General features: G+C 39.1%; 1 non-coding gene across 1 annotated transcript; it reads left to right on the top strand.

Annotated features, from left to right (window-relative positions):
• The first annotated feature begins 13,084 nt into the window (after window positions 1-13,084).
• Window positions 13,085-13,188, top strand: LOC148548551 (small nucleolar RNA R71). Its single transcript, XR_015898391.1, has one exon. It is a non-coding gene; the product is annotated as a small nucleolar RNA R71 (small nucleolar RNA).
• Window positions 13,189-15,061: the final 1,873 nt, after the last annotated feature.

The following is a 15,061-nucleotide window of genomic DNA, read 5'->3' as shown; positions in this document are numbered from 1 at the left end:
GAAATATGAATTTTGCCTAGAAACTAATGAAAATAAACTAAAAACTAACAAAAAGGTACTAAAAACTATATGAAATTAAACCCAAAAAGCGTATAAAATATCCGCTCATCACAACACCAAACTTAAACTGTTGCTTGTCCTCAAGCAACTAGAAAAATAAAATAGAATACAAATAATTTATGAAGTAATAATATTTCAGAGTTTTTTTGAGTGAAGCTCAGATTCTAATTAGATGAGCGGGACTAGTAGCCTTTTGCTTCTGAACAGTTTTGGTATCTCACTTTATCCATTGAAGCTCAGAATGATTGGCATCTATAGGAACTTAGAATTCAGATAGTGTTATTGATTCTCCTAGTTCAGTATGTTGAGTCTTGAACACAGCTACTTTATGAGTCTTGGCCGTGGCCCTCAGCACTTTATTTTCCAGTATTACCACCGGATACATAAATGCCACAGACACATAATTGGGTGAACCTTTCCAGATTGTGACTCAGCTTTGCTAAAGTCTCCAATTAGAGGTGTCCAGGGTTCTTAAGCACACTCTTCTTTTTGGCTTTGGACCTTGACTTTAACCGCTCAGTCTCAAGTTTTCACTTGACACCTTCACGCCACAAGCACATGGTTAGGGACAGCTTGGTTTAGCCGCTTAGACCAGGATTTGGTTTCCTCAGGCCCTCCTATCCACTGATGCTCAAAGCCTTGGATCCTTTTTATTACCCTTGCCTTTTGGTTTTAAGAGTTATTGGCTTTTTCTGCTTGCTTTTTTTTTTGTTTTGCAAGCTTTGTATTCACTGCTTTTTCTTGCTTCAAGAATCATTTTTATAATTTTTCAGATTACCAATAACATGTCTCATGTTCATCATTCTTTCAAGAGCCAACATATTTAACATTCAAGAACATCAAATTCCAAAGACATATGCACTGTTCAAGCATTCATTCAGAAGATAGAAAGCATTGCCACCACATGTAAACAATTAGAATTTGTTTTATTAAAAACTTGAAAAATATTGCCTCCTTATTATAAAGAAAATCTTCTATTTTATTCATGTTTAATGATGATGAGAAAAATAAATTATAGCTTAATTGGGGATAAAATCAAAATATAAATACTAATTACTACTATTTATATAACTTCTAAGGTAAAACTTAAATAAGAACAATTATCACAGGGTTAAGGTTAAGATTAGAGCTCAACAACCTTGAAGTTGGGAAGTGGATGCCTTTTTAGTCTGTGGGGTGCTTGGTCCTTCGAGAGATAACTTCTGACGCTTCAGTTCCTTAAAGTCACGCCCTTGCTCTTCTTGTTCCCTGAGCAGTTTGCAGAGAATGCTGTTTTGATTTTGCTGTTCTTCTCTTAATTGGTCCATAGCTTCTTGCAACTTAGTAACAGATGCTTCAAGATGTTCCCAGTATTCAAATTGAGGGAGTTCTGGTAGGAATTCTTGCGCCCTCCTCTTGATGGAATCATCCTGCACTTGTTGTTTTTCCATTGTGATTTTAGTGATTGGTTTCTCCACTGAGATATACTCTGTTATTCCCATCTTTACTCCAGCATCTTTGCAGAGCATAGAGATTAATCTTGGATAAGCCAACTTGGCATCCTTGGAGTTCTTGTTAGCAAGTATGTAAAATTCAGATGGGATCAGTTGATGAACTTCTACTTCTTTTCCCAACATAATGCAATGGATCATCACTGCTCTTTTAACAGTGACTTCAGAACGGTTGCTTGTGGGCAATATAGAACGCCCAATGAAGTCCAGCCATCCTCTGGCGACTGGTTTGAGATCTTCTCTCTTGAGTTGATTTGGGACACCCTTGTTACTGGTGGTCCACCTGGCTCCAGGGATGCATATATCCTCTAGAATCTTATCCAGGCCCTTGTTTGTTCTCATCATTCTCCTATTGAAGGAGTCTGGGTCATCTTTCAGCTGAGGTAGCTTAAAGATCTCTCTGATTTTGTCAGGGTGGATGTGAACAATCTTTCCTCTGACCAAAGTTTGATAGTCATAGAGGGCAGTTCCAGATATTCTCTGCCTGTCTGTTTGCCACATATTAGCGTAGAATTCCTGAACCATATTCCTTCCCACTTTCGTTTCAGGATTAGCTAGGACTTCCCAGTTCCTATTTCGAATCTGCTCTTGGATCTCCGGATATTCATCTTCTTTCAGATTGAACTTGACTTCCGGGATCACTGATCTTAGACCCATTATTTTGTAGTAATGGTCTGAATGTTCTTTGGTTAAGAACCTCCCTTGATTCCAAAATGGTTTTGGAATACTCTCTTTCTTGCCTCTTGGAGTGGGTTGTTTTCCTTTAGGAGCCATGATCTTAGTGGGTATGGTTTAGTGATCACGGATAAACACACCAAACTTAGAGGTTTGCTTGTCCTCAAGCAAAAGAAAAGAAAGGAGAGGGATAGAAGGAGAGCTAGTGTCGAATGGTGGATGAGAGAGGGAGGCCGAATGTGTATTTAAAAGGGAGGGGGGTGGGTTTTCGAAAATTTCAAAAAGATAAGATAAAAGATATGATTTTTAAAAAAATAAATATGATATGAAAAGATGTGATTTAAGATTGAAAAGATATGAAAGATATTTGAAAAAGATAAATTTGGATTTTGAAAAAGATAATGTGGAGATTTGAAAAAGATATTGATGAGTTGAAAAGATTTTAGAAGGAAAAGAGATAGATTTGTTTTGGAAAATTTGAAAAAGAGTTGGATTGGATTGAAAAAGAGTTTGTGTTTATGGATTAAGATACATTTGATATTTTTAAAGTAGGGTTTTTAGAAATTAGGGTTCTTAGAAATCAGGGTTTGTAACATGTTTATTCAAGAAATCATGAATTGAAACATGAAAATTAAAATTAAAATGAAAAATATGAAGAAAAAAATGAATTTACCTCCTCCCCACCATCCTGGCGTTAAACGCCCAAACACTGCATGTTTTGGGCGTTTAACGCCCAATTGCTGCTTCTCCTGGGCGTTGAACGCCCAGCTGTTGCTTCTTTCTGGTGTTGAATGCCAGGAACTCCTTTGTCACTGGGCATTTTTCTGAATGCCCAGGACGCTGTAAATCTGGCGTTAAACGCTCAGAAGGAGCTTTTTTCTGGCGTTCAACGCCCAGAAGATGCTTCTTTCTGGCGTTTAACGCCCAGATATCTATCCTTACTGGCGTTCAACGCCCAGTGGATGCTTCTTTTGGGCGTTGAACGCCCAAAACAGAGTTTTACTGGCGTTTTCTTGCCAGTGAGCTCTCTTTCTCTGTTTTGTGTGCTGAATCCTTCTGTAACCCTGTAGACTTATGCAATTGACTCTTTACCTTAGTATCAATGAACTTTATATAAACAAATAAAATCAAGAATAGGGAAAAATGCTAGAGGAAGTGATGCCAATGGCTGGGTTGCCTCCCAGCAAGCGCTTCTTTATTGTCTTTAGCTGGACCTTGCTGAGCTTTTTAATCTAGCCTCAGCCTTGAGCATTCTTGCTCAACATTACCTTCAAGATAGTGCTTGATTCTCTCTCTATTAACAATGAACTTCCTATCAGAGTCAATGTCTTGAAGCTCCACATAGCCATATGGTGATACACTTGTAATCACATATGGTCCCCTCCACCGGGACTTCAGTTTCTCGGGGAATAGCCTGAGCCTAGAGTTAAACAACAGAACCTTTTGTCCTGGTTCAAAGATTCTAGAAGATAGCTTTCTGTCATGCCATCTTTTTTATTTCTCTTTATAAAGCTTGGCATTTTCGAAAGCAGTGAATCTGAATTCCTCTAGCTCATTCAGCTGGAGCAATCTTTTTTCTCCAGCTACTTTGGCATCAAAGTTTAGGAATCTGGTTGCCCAGTAGGCCTTATGTTCCAGTTCCACGGGCAGGTGACAAGCCTTACCATACACAAGTTGGTACGGAGAGGTCCCTATAGGAGTCTTGAATGCTGTTCTGTAAGCCCACAGAGCATCATCCAAGCTTCGTGCCCAATCCTTTCTACGGGTACTTACAGTCCATTCCAGGATTCTTTTCAGTTCTCTGTTAGAAACTTCAGCTTGCCCATTTGTCTGTGGATGATATGGAGTCGCCACCTTGTGGCGAATCCATACCGGACCATGGCGGAGTAAAGCTGTTTCTTGCAGAAGTGAGTGCCCCCATCACTGATTAGTACCCTAGAGACACCAAATCTGCTGAATATATGTTTCTGGAGAAACTTCAGTACTGTTTTAGTATCATTGGTGGGTGTGGCAATGGCCTCTACCCATTTTGATACATAGTCAACTGCCACCAGAATATAAGTGTTTGAGTATGATGGTGAGAAAGGCCCCATGAAATCAATTCCCCATACATCAAACAACTCAATCTCCAAGATTCCTTGTTGAGGCATGGCGTAACTATGAGGCAAATTACCAGCTCTCTGGCAACTGTTACAGTTACGTACAAACTCTGGGGAATCTCTGTAGAGTGTAGGCCAGTAGAAACCACATTGGAGGACCTTGGTGGCTGTTCGCTCACCTCCGAAATGGCCTCCATATTTTGATCCATGGCAATGCCATAGGATCCTCTGTGCTTCTTCTCTAGGCACACACCTACGGATTATTCCGTCTGCACATCTCTTAAAGAGATAGGGTTCATCCCACAAGTAGTACTTTACATCAGAAATTAATTTTTTCTTTTGTTGCCTGCTGTACGCCTTGGGTATGAACCTTGCAGTTTTATAGTTTGCATTGTCTGCAAACCATGGTGTTTCCTGAATGGCGAACAAATGCTCATCCAGAAAGGTTTCAGAGATTTCAATAGAGGGAGAGGACACCCCTTCTACCAGCTCTATTCTGGACAGATAATCAGCCACTTGGTTTTCTGTCCCTTTTCTGTCTCTTATTTCTATATCAAACTCTTGCAGAAGCAATACCCATCTTATAAGCTTGGGTTTTGAATCCTGCTTTGTAAGTAGATATTTAAGAGCAGCATGGTTAGTGTACACAATCACTTTTGATCCTACTAAGTATGATCTAAACTTGTCAATGGCATAGACCACTGCAAGCAATTCCTTTTCTATGGTTGTGTAATTTTTCTGGGCATCATTTAAAACACGACTAGCATAATAAATGACATGCAGAAGTTTGTCATGCCTCTGCCCCAGTACTGTACCAATGGCGTGATCACTGGCATCACACATTAATTTGAATGGCAATGTCCAGTCTGGTGTAGAGATAACTCGTGCTGTGACCAGCTTAGCTTTCAGAGTTTCAAACGCCTGTAGGCACTCTGTGTCGAACACAAATGGCGTGTCAGCAGCTAGCAGATTGCTTAGAAGTTTTGCAATTTTTGAAAAATCCTTTATAAACCTCCTGTAGAATCCTGCATGCCCCAGAAAGCTTCTGATTGCCTTAACATTGGCAGGCGGTGGTAATTTTTCAATTACCTCTATTTTAGCTTGATCCACCTCTATTCCCTTGTTTGAAAATTTATGCCCAAGGACAATCCCTTCAATCACCATAAAGTGACATTTTTCCCAGTTTAAAACCAGGTTGGTCTCTTGGCATCTTTTTAAAACCAGTGTTAGGTGATCAAGACAGGAGCTGAATGAGTCTCCATATACTGAGAAGTCATCCATGAAGACTTCCAAAAATTTTTTCACCATATCAGAGAAAATAGAAAGCATGCATCTCTGAAAGGTTGCAAGCGCATTACACAGCCCAAAAGGCATCCTTCTATAAGCAAATACTCCAGATGGACATGTGAATGCTGTTTTCTCTTGATCCTGGGGATCTACTGCAATTTGGTTGTAGCCTGAATAGCCATCCAAAAAGCAGTAATAATTATGACCTGCTAGTCTTTCTAGCATCTGGTCTATGAATGGTAAAGGAAAATGATCCTTTCTGGTGGCTGTATTGAGCCTTCTGTAATCAATACACATGCGCCACCCTGTAACTGTTCTTGTAGGAACCAGTTCATTTTTTTCATTTTAAACCACTGTCATGCCTCCCTTTTTAGGGACAACTTGAACAGGACTCACCCAGGGGCTATCAGAAATAGGATAAATAATCCCAGCCTCCAGTAATTTAGTGACCTCTTTCTGCACCACTTCCTTCATGGCAGGATTTAGTCGCCTCTGTGGTTGAACCACTGGCTTAGCATTATCCTCCAATAAGATCTTGTGCATGCATCTAGCTGGGCTTATGCCCTTAAGGACACTTATGGACCACCCAAGAGCTGTCTTGTGTGTTCTTAGCACTTGAATTAGTGCTTCCTCTTCCTGTGGATTTAAAGCAGATCTTATGATCACTGGAAAAGTATCACCTTCTCCCAGAAATGCATATTTCAGGGATGGTGGTAATGGTTTGAGCTCGGGTTTAGGAGGTTTTTCCTCTTCCTGAGGAAATTTCAGAGACTTTTTCAATTCCTCTGAATCCTCTAGATCAGGTGGAACATCTTTAAAGATGTTTTCCAGCTCTGATTCGAGACTCTTAGCCATGTTGACCTCTTCCACCAAAGAGTCAATAAGATCAACTTTCATGCAGTCTTTTGGTGTGTCTGGATGCTGCATGGCATTAACAGCATTCAACTTAAACTCATCCTCATTGACTCTCAGGGTTATTTCCCCCTGTTGGACATCAATGAAAGTTCGTCCAGTTGCTAGGAAAGGTCTTCCTAGAATGAGAGTAGCACTCTTGTGCTCCTCCATCTCTAGCACTACAAAGTTAGTGGGAAAGGCGAATGGCCCAACCCTGACAATCATGTCCTCAATCACGCTTGATGGGTATTTAATGGAGCTATCAGCAAGTTGGAGACATATCCGGGTTGGTTTAACTTCTTCAGTTAAACCAAGCTTTTTGATAGTGGATGCAGGTATTAGGTTGATGCTTGCCCCAAGATCACATAAGGCTGTCTTGGTGCAGTTACCCTCTAATATGCATGGTATAAGAAAGCTTCTGGGATCTTTAAGCTTTTCAGGAAAGCTTTTCAGAATGACTGCACTGCATTCTTCAGTGAGGAGAACTCTTTCAGTTTCTCTCCAATCCTTCTTATGACTTAAGATCTCTTTCATGAACTTGGCATAAGAAGGTATTTGCTCAAGTGCCTCTGCAAACAGAATCTTTATTTCAAGAGTCCTGAGATAATCTGCAAAGCGAGCAAATTACTTATCCTACTCCTATTGGCGAAGTTTTTGAGGATAAGGTATCTTGGCTTTATATTCCTCAACCTTGGTTGCTGCAGGTTTATTTCCTACAGAAGTGGTTGAAGAAGCCTTTTTAGAGGGGTTGTCATCAGCACTTGTGTGTGTCTGATCCCTCACTGGCATTTGAGTGCCAGGGTTGGAAGCCGGGGTGACGTTAGACGCCAACTCCTCATCTGCTCCTAGCGTCTGAACGCCAGAACTGTGCTTCCTTTGGGCGTTCAACGCCAGTTCCTTGCTTGTTTCTGGTGTTGAACGCCAGTCCTGAGCATGGTTTGGGCGTTCAGTGCCAGTTTTCCACCCAATCTGTGGCGTTTTAGTGCCAGAATTATTTCTCTCCGGGCTCTTACTGTCCTCAGATAGATTTTGGGTAGTTTGCTCATTTCTTGGCTTCCTGCTACCTTGAGGTGGGATATTTAATGTCTTCCCACTTCTTAATTGAACTGCTTGGCATTCTTCTGTTATTTGTTTTGACAGCTGCTGCTTTGTTTGCTTTAATTGTACTTCCATATTTATATTAGCCATCCTTGTCTCTTGTAGTCTATCCTTGAATTCGGCTAACTGCTTTGTTAGAAAATCCAATTGGTGATTGAATTCAGCAGCTTCTTCTACAGGACTGAGTTCAGCAGTTACTGTTTTAGCCTATTCTTTCATGGAAGGGTCACTGCTTAGGTACAGATGCTGATTTCTGGCAACTGTACCAATGAGCTCTTGAGCTTCTTCAATTGTCTTTCTCATGTGGATAGATCCACCAGCTGAGTAATCTAGAGAAAGCTGAGCCTTTTCTGTAAGCCCATAATAGAAGATGTCTAGCTGAACCCACTCTGAAAACATTTCAGAAGGGCATTTTCTTAGCATCTCTCTGTATCTCTCCCAGGCATCATAAAGAGATTCATTATCTCCTTGTTTAAAGCCTTGGATGTCCAGCCTTAGCTGTGTCATCCGTTTTGGAGGAAAGTATTGATTCAGGAATTTTTCTGTCAGTTGTTTCCATGTCTTTATGCTAGCCTTAGGTTAGTTATTTAACCACCTCTTAGCTTGGTCTTTTACAGCAAATGGGAACAGTAATAATCTGTAGACATCCTGATCTACTTCCTTATCATGTACTGTGTCAGCAATTTGTAAAAGCTGTGCCAGAAACTCTGTAGGTTCTTCCTATGGAAGACCGGAATAATGGCAACTTTGCTGCACCATGATAATGAGCTGAGGATTCAACTCAAAGCTACTGACTCCAATGGAGGGTATACTGATACTACTCCCATATGAAGCAGTAGCGGGGTTAGCATATGACCCCAGAGTCCTTCTGGACTGTTCATTTCCGCTTAGGTCCATGATGGAGAAAGGGAGATGATGTAAAATAGAGAAAAAATATTTTTATTTATTTAATTATTTATTTATTTCGAAAATAAAATAAATTAAAATAAAATAAATAAAAATGGGTGAAGATTTTCGAAAAATGGAGAGAGAGAAAAAAATGGTTAAGAAGTTTTGAAAAAGATATAATTGAAAGGATTTGATTGGAAAATGTATGATTTGAAAAAAGATTTTAAATTTTGAAAAAAAAAATCTGAATTTTAAAAGTAAATTTCGAAAATTTGCTTTAAAATAGAGAGAAAATATATTTTTGAATTTAAAGAGGAAAGAGAAAAATAATAAGATATCACAAGATTTAAAATTTTTAGATCTAATGCTCCTTGTTTTCGAAAATTTTGGAGGAAAAACACCAAGGAACACCAAACTTAAAAATTTTAAGATCAAGACACAATGAAAACTCAAGAACACTTTGAAGACTCACAAGAACACAAGAACATGAAGAAAGAACACCAAACTTAAAATTTTTCGAAAACCAAAGAAAAATCAACAAGAAAACACCAAACTTAAAGTTTGGCACAAGATTTAATAGAAAAATTATTTTTGAAAAAGAAGATTTTGAAAAGAATATACTCAATTACCAAGAACATAGACCAACGCTCTAGCCAATTGGGCAGTAAATGTAACACTTGTTTTGAAGAAGTATTTTTAATAACTAAGATTTTTTTTTTGAAAACTAATGTTTTGAAAAGGCACACGAAAAAACAAGAAAAGGACCAGAACAAGAAAAACTAAAAACTAATAAAGAAAAATAATATTTTTTTGAAAAACTTTTTTGAAAAGAATATAAAAGACTCTGACCCAAAAGACAAAATTTTCCTAATCTAAGCAACAGGATTCACCATCAGTTGTTCACACTCAAACAATCCCCGGCAACGGCGTCAAAAACTTGGTGCACGAAATTTGAAATCACAATTCTTCACAAATTCGCACAACTAACCAGCAAGTGCACTGGGTCGTCCAAGTAATACCTTACGTGAGTAAGGGTCGATCCCACAGAGATTGTTGGTTTGAAGCAAGCTATGGTTATCTTACAACTCTTAGTCAGGATATTAATTTGTGGTTATCAATTGACTTGCAAATGAACAAGAGAGCATGAATTAAAGGTTACTTGTTATGTAGTAAATGAGAATATGTTGGAGTTTTGGAGATGCTTTGTCTTTTGAATCTCTGCTCTCTCCCTATCTTCTTCTTCATGCACGCACGTCCCTCCTATGGCAAGCTGTGTGTTAGTGGATCACCGTTGTCAATGGCTACCATCCTTCCTTTTAGTGAAAATGGTCCAAGTGCGCTGTCACCGCACGGCTAATCATCTGTAGGTTCTCGATCATATCGGAATAGGATTTGTTATCCTTTTGCGTCTGTCACTACGCCCAGCACTCTCGAGTTTGAAGCTCGTCACCATCATCCAATCCCAGAATCCTACTCGGAATACCACAGACAAGGTTTAGACTTTCAGGATTCTCAAGGATGCTGCCAATGGATTCTAGCTTATACCACGGAGATTCCGATTAAGGAATCTAAGAGATACTCATTCAATCTAATGTAGAATGGAAGTGGTTGTCAGGCATACGTTCATAGGTTGAGAATGGTGATGAGTGTCACGGATCATCACATTCATCATAATGAGGCGCGAATGAATATCTTAGTTAGGAACAAGCGTGATTGAATAGAAAATAGAAATACTTGCATTAATTCATCGAGACACAGCAGAGCTCCTCACCCCAAAAAAATGAAGTATAGAGACTCATGCCGTCAAAGAGTACAAAGTTCAGATCTAAAATATCATGAGATCCTAAATAAATCTCTAAAAGTTGTTTAAATACTAAACTAGTAACCTAGGTTTACAGAAAATGAGTAAACTATGATAGATAGTGCAGAAATCCACTTCTGGGGCCCACTTGGTGTGTGCTGGGGCTGAGACTAAAGCTTCTCACGTGCCTGGGCTGTTTTGGGCATTCAACGCCAGGCTGTAACCTGTTTCTGGCGTTGAACTCCAACTTGTAACGTGTTTCTGGCGCTGGACGCCAGACTACAACATGGAACTGGTGTTGAACGCCAGTGTACGTCGTCTATCCTTGAGCAAAGTATGGACTATTATATATTGCTGGAAAGCCCTAGATGTCTACTTTCCAATGCAATTGGAAGCGCGCCAATTGGACTTCTGTAGCTCCAGAAAATCCATTCCGAGTGTAGAGAGGTCAGAAATCCAACAACATCAGCAGTCCTTTTTCAGCCTGAATCAGATTTTTGCTTAGCTCCCTCAATTTCAGCCAGAAAATACCTGAAATTACAAAAAAAAAAACACAAACTCATAGTAAAGTCCAGAAATATGAATTTTGTCTAGAAACTAATGAAAATAAACTAAAAACTAACTAAAACGTACTAAAAACTATATGAAATTAAACCCAAAAAGCGTATAAAATATCCGCTCATCAGCCAGCTCTCCTGCCTTTCCTTGTGTTAAACGCCAGCCCTGCTACCTTTCCTGGCATTAAACGCCAGTCTGCTGCCCATTTCTGGCATTAAATGCTAGCCAGATGCCCATTTCTGGCATTTAACGCCAGCCAGATGCCAGACAGCCCTTTCTGGTGTTAAACGCCCAGAGTGCTGCCCATTCTGGCTTTTAACGCCTAGATGCTGCCAGGCTGGGTGTTAAACGCCCATTCTGCTATCCTTACTGGTGTTTAAACGTCAGTAAGTCTGTCCTCCAGGGTGTGCAATTTTTAATGCTATTTTTCATTCTGTTTTTTATTTTTTGTTGTTTTTGTGACTTCACATGATCATCAACCTAAAGAAAACATAAAATAACAATGGAAAATAAATAAATATAATTAAATAACATTTGATTGCCTCCTAACAAGCGCTTCTTTAATGTCAATAGCTTGACAGTGAGCTCTTAGAGAGCTTCACAGAGACTCAGAGCTTGATGTTGGCCTCCCAACACCAAACTTAGAAGTTGAGTGTGGGAGCTCTGTTTGACTCTGTATTGAGAGAAGCTTTTCATGCTTCCTCTCCATGGTTATAGAAGAAGATCCTTGAGCCTTAAACACAAGGTGGTCCTTATTCAATTGAAGGACTAACTCTCCTCTGTCCACATCAATCACAGCTCTTGCTGTGGCTAGGAAGGGTCTTCCAAGGATGATGGATTCATCCTCTTCCTTCCCAGTATCTAGGATTATGAAATCAGTAGGGATGTAAAAGCCTTAAACCTTCACTAAGACATCCTCTACAAGTCCATAAGCCTGTTTCCTTGAATTGTCTGCCATCTCTAGTGAGATTCTTATAGCTTGCACCTCAAAGATCCCTAGTTTCTCCATTACAGAGAGAGGCATGAGGTTTATCCCTGACCCCAGGTCACACAGAGCCTTCTCAAAGGTTATGGTGCCTATGGTACAAGGTATTAAGAACTTTCTAGAATCCTGTTTCTTCTGAGGTAATTTCAGTTGAACCAGATCATTTAGTTCATTGATAAGCAATGGGGGTTCATCCTCCCAAGTCTCATTACCAAATAACTTGGCATTCAGCTTCATGATTGCACCTAGATATTGAGCAACTTGCTCTTCTATAATATCTTCATCCTCTTCAGAGGAAGAATACTCATCAGAGCTCATGAATGGCAACAGTAAGTTTAGTGGAATCTCTATGGTCTCTATATGAGCCTCAAATTCCTTTGGTTCCTCATTAGAGAACTCCTTGGAGGCCAGTGGACATCCATTGAGGTCTTCCTCACTGCCATTCACTGCCTCATCCTCCTCTCTGCATTCGGCCATGTTGGATGTGTTTATGGCCTTGCACTCTCTTTTTGGATTCTCTTCTGTATTGCTTGGGAGAGTACTAGGAGGGAGTTCAATAACTCTTTTACTCAGCTGACCCACTTGTGCCTCCAAATTTCTAATGGAGGATCTTGCTTCAGTCATAAAACTGAGAGTGGTCTTAGATAGATCAGAGACTACAGTTGCTAAGTCAGAGTGGCTCTGCTTAGAATTCTCTATCTATTACTGAGAAGATGATGGAAAAGGTTTGCTATTGCCAAACCTGTTTCTTCCACCATTATTATTATTGAAGCCTTGATTAGGCTTCTGTTGATCCTTCCATGACAGATTTGGATGATTCCTCCATGAAGGATTATAGGTGTTTCCATAGGATTCTCCCATGTAATTCACCTCTTCTATTCCAGGATTCTCAGGGTCATAGACTTCTTCTTTAGAAGAAGCTTTCTTAGTACTGCCTGATGTAACTTGCATTCCAGACAGACTCTGAGAAATCATATTGACTTGCTGAGTCAATATTTTGTTCTGAGCCAATATTGCATTCAGAGTATCAACCTCAAGAACTCCTTTCTTCTGAGTTGTCCCATTATTCACAGGATTCCTTTCAGAAGTGTACATGAACTGGTTATTTGCAACCATTTCAACGAGTTCTTGGGCTTCTGCAGGCGTCTTCTTCAGATGAAGAGATCCTCCAGCAGAGTGGTCCAATGACATCTTGGACAATTCAGATAGACCATCATAGAATATACATATGATGCTCCATTCTGAAAACATGTCAGAAGGACACCTTCTGATCAATTGCTTATATCTTTCCCAAGCTTCATATAGGAATTCACCTTCCTTCTGTCTGAAGGTTTAGACTTCCACTCTAAGCTTGCTCAACTTCTGAGGTGGAAAGAATTTGGCCAAGAAAGCATTGACCAACTTTTCCCAAGAGTTCAGGCTATCTTTAGGTTGTGAGTCCAACCATATCTTGGCTTTGTCTCTTACAGCAAAGGGGAAAAGCATAAGTTTGTAGACCTCAAGATTAACCCTATTGGTCTTAACAGTGTCACAGATTTACAAGAATTCAGCTAAAAACTGATGAGGATCTTCCAATGGAAGTCCATGAAACTTGCACAAGCAGAGACTCAATAGACATTCTCACTCGCATAGTTTTTAGTTTTAGTTCTGAATCTTAGAGAGAAAACACTACTTCCTCTAGGTTTTCTTCACATTCACAGTTTTAGAATTTATTGCTTTTGATTTGGATATTGAGAAGAGTTACTACCTCCGTTGAAGTTTCCATTATTCTAGTTTGTTCCCTTATTCCCTTACTCTTTTAATCACCCATTAACCCTGTTCAGATTTAAGTATGGATATTTTTTATTTTGGGATTTATTAATGCAAAGAACTATTTTTATCTTTAATTAATTTTCTGTTATTATTTTATTTAAATTTCTATGTCTTCTTTTCTTTTTCTTTTATCGTTTATGAAAATGGCATTCATGTTAATGGAGTAGACTCCCAACTTCACTTGGGAGTTGATTAAAAGGAGCCCCTTGAGTTGGAAAACTCAAGTGTAATTGGAAATTAGAAGTTGTTGGCTAGCTCTCTAGTCACTAACGATAATCCTTCCATAGGAGAGGATTAGGACTTGCGAATTGGAGTTGGTTCAGTTACTTGACTTTCCTTTATTCGATAAGGGATAACTAAGTAGAAACAACAACCTATTACCATTACACTTGGGAGAATTCAACAAGGATAGAACTTCCAATTAATCTTCTCCCAGTCAAGGCTTTTTATTTTAAATACATAAAACCTCTTGTTAATTTCCAGTGGTTTAATTAATTATTATTTTAATTCGCTGTTCTCCAACTCTAAAAATTCTCAGAAAATTCCTGACTAACAAATAGCACTCTTTTGTCAACTCGTTGGGAGACGACTTGGGATTTCTACTCCCAGTATTTTATTCTTAATTTGTGACAACCCCTTTTAAATTGATAAGTAGAATTTTCGTCGATTAAAAACTGTACTTGCAACGCTGTTCTTATTATAAATTCTTAATCGACAATTTTCTGCCCGACAATTTTTGGCGCCGCTGTCGGGGAGTTGCAATAGTATGCTAAATTATTGGTTGGTGTAAATATTTTTAATTTTACATATTTGCATATTTTATTTTATTTTATTACCATGAGCTGTATGTTTCTTTCATTGAATGACGCGTTCACTACCTGATCTGAGCTTAGCCGCATTTGATCGTGAAATTGAAAGAACTATTTCACCTATTAGGCGAGCTCAGCATCGGTTAGTGATGCACGGAAACTTGTCTCTCAACAAATCTCCCCTCGGCAAGTATACCGAATTGTCGTCAAGTAAAAACTCACAATAGAGTAAGATCGAATCCATAGGGATTAACGGATTAAGCAATCAATGGTTAATTGATTATCCTAGTTAGACGAATCAGATTGGAGTTATAAGCAACAAGGAAATGTAAATTGCATGAATGTAAAGGAAAAACTATAAAGTGCAGAAAAGTAAAATGGTAAGAAAAGTAAATGTAAGAACTAAAAATAAAATGAACATTGGGATCAAGAGATATTGCAATCCTCCGGATCAAGTTCATTCTCATCTCTTCCTCAATCAATGCATTCGTTGATCTCCTTGGCAATCTTAAGTGATTGGATCCCAATTCCTTGGCAACCTAATCTCTCTAAGCTTGAACACTTTTCCAATTAGTTGATTTAATTGCTCATGGGAAGAGATGAAG

Source organism: Arachis ipaensis, chromosome B8, assembly GCF_059453495.1.
Source record: "Arachis ipaensis isolate K30076 ecotype BB chromosome B8, ASM5945349v1, whole genome shotgun sequence".
NCBI lineage: Eukaryota > Viridiplantae > Streptophyta > Magnoliopsida > Fabales > Fabaceae > Arachis > Arachis ipaensis.
The sequence above is the reverse complement of the archived record's forward strand: the minus strand, read 5'-3'. Positions and strand labels throughout refer to the sequence as shown.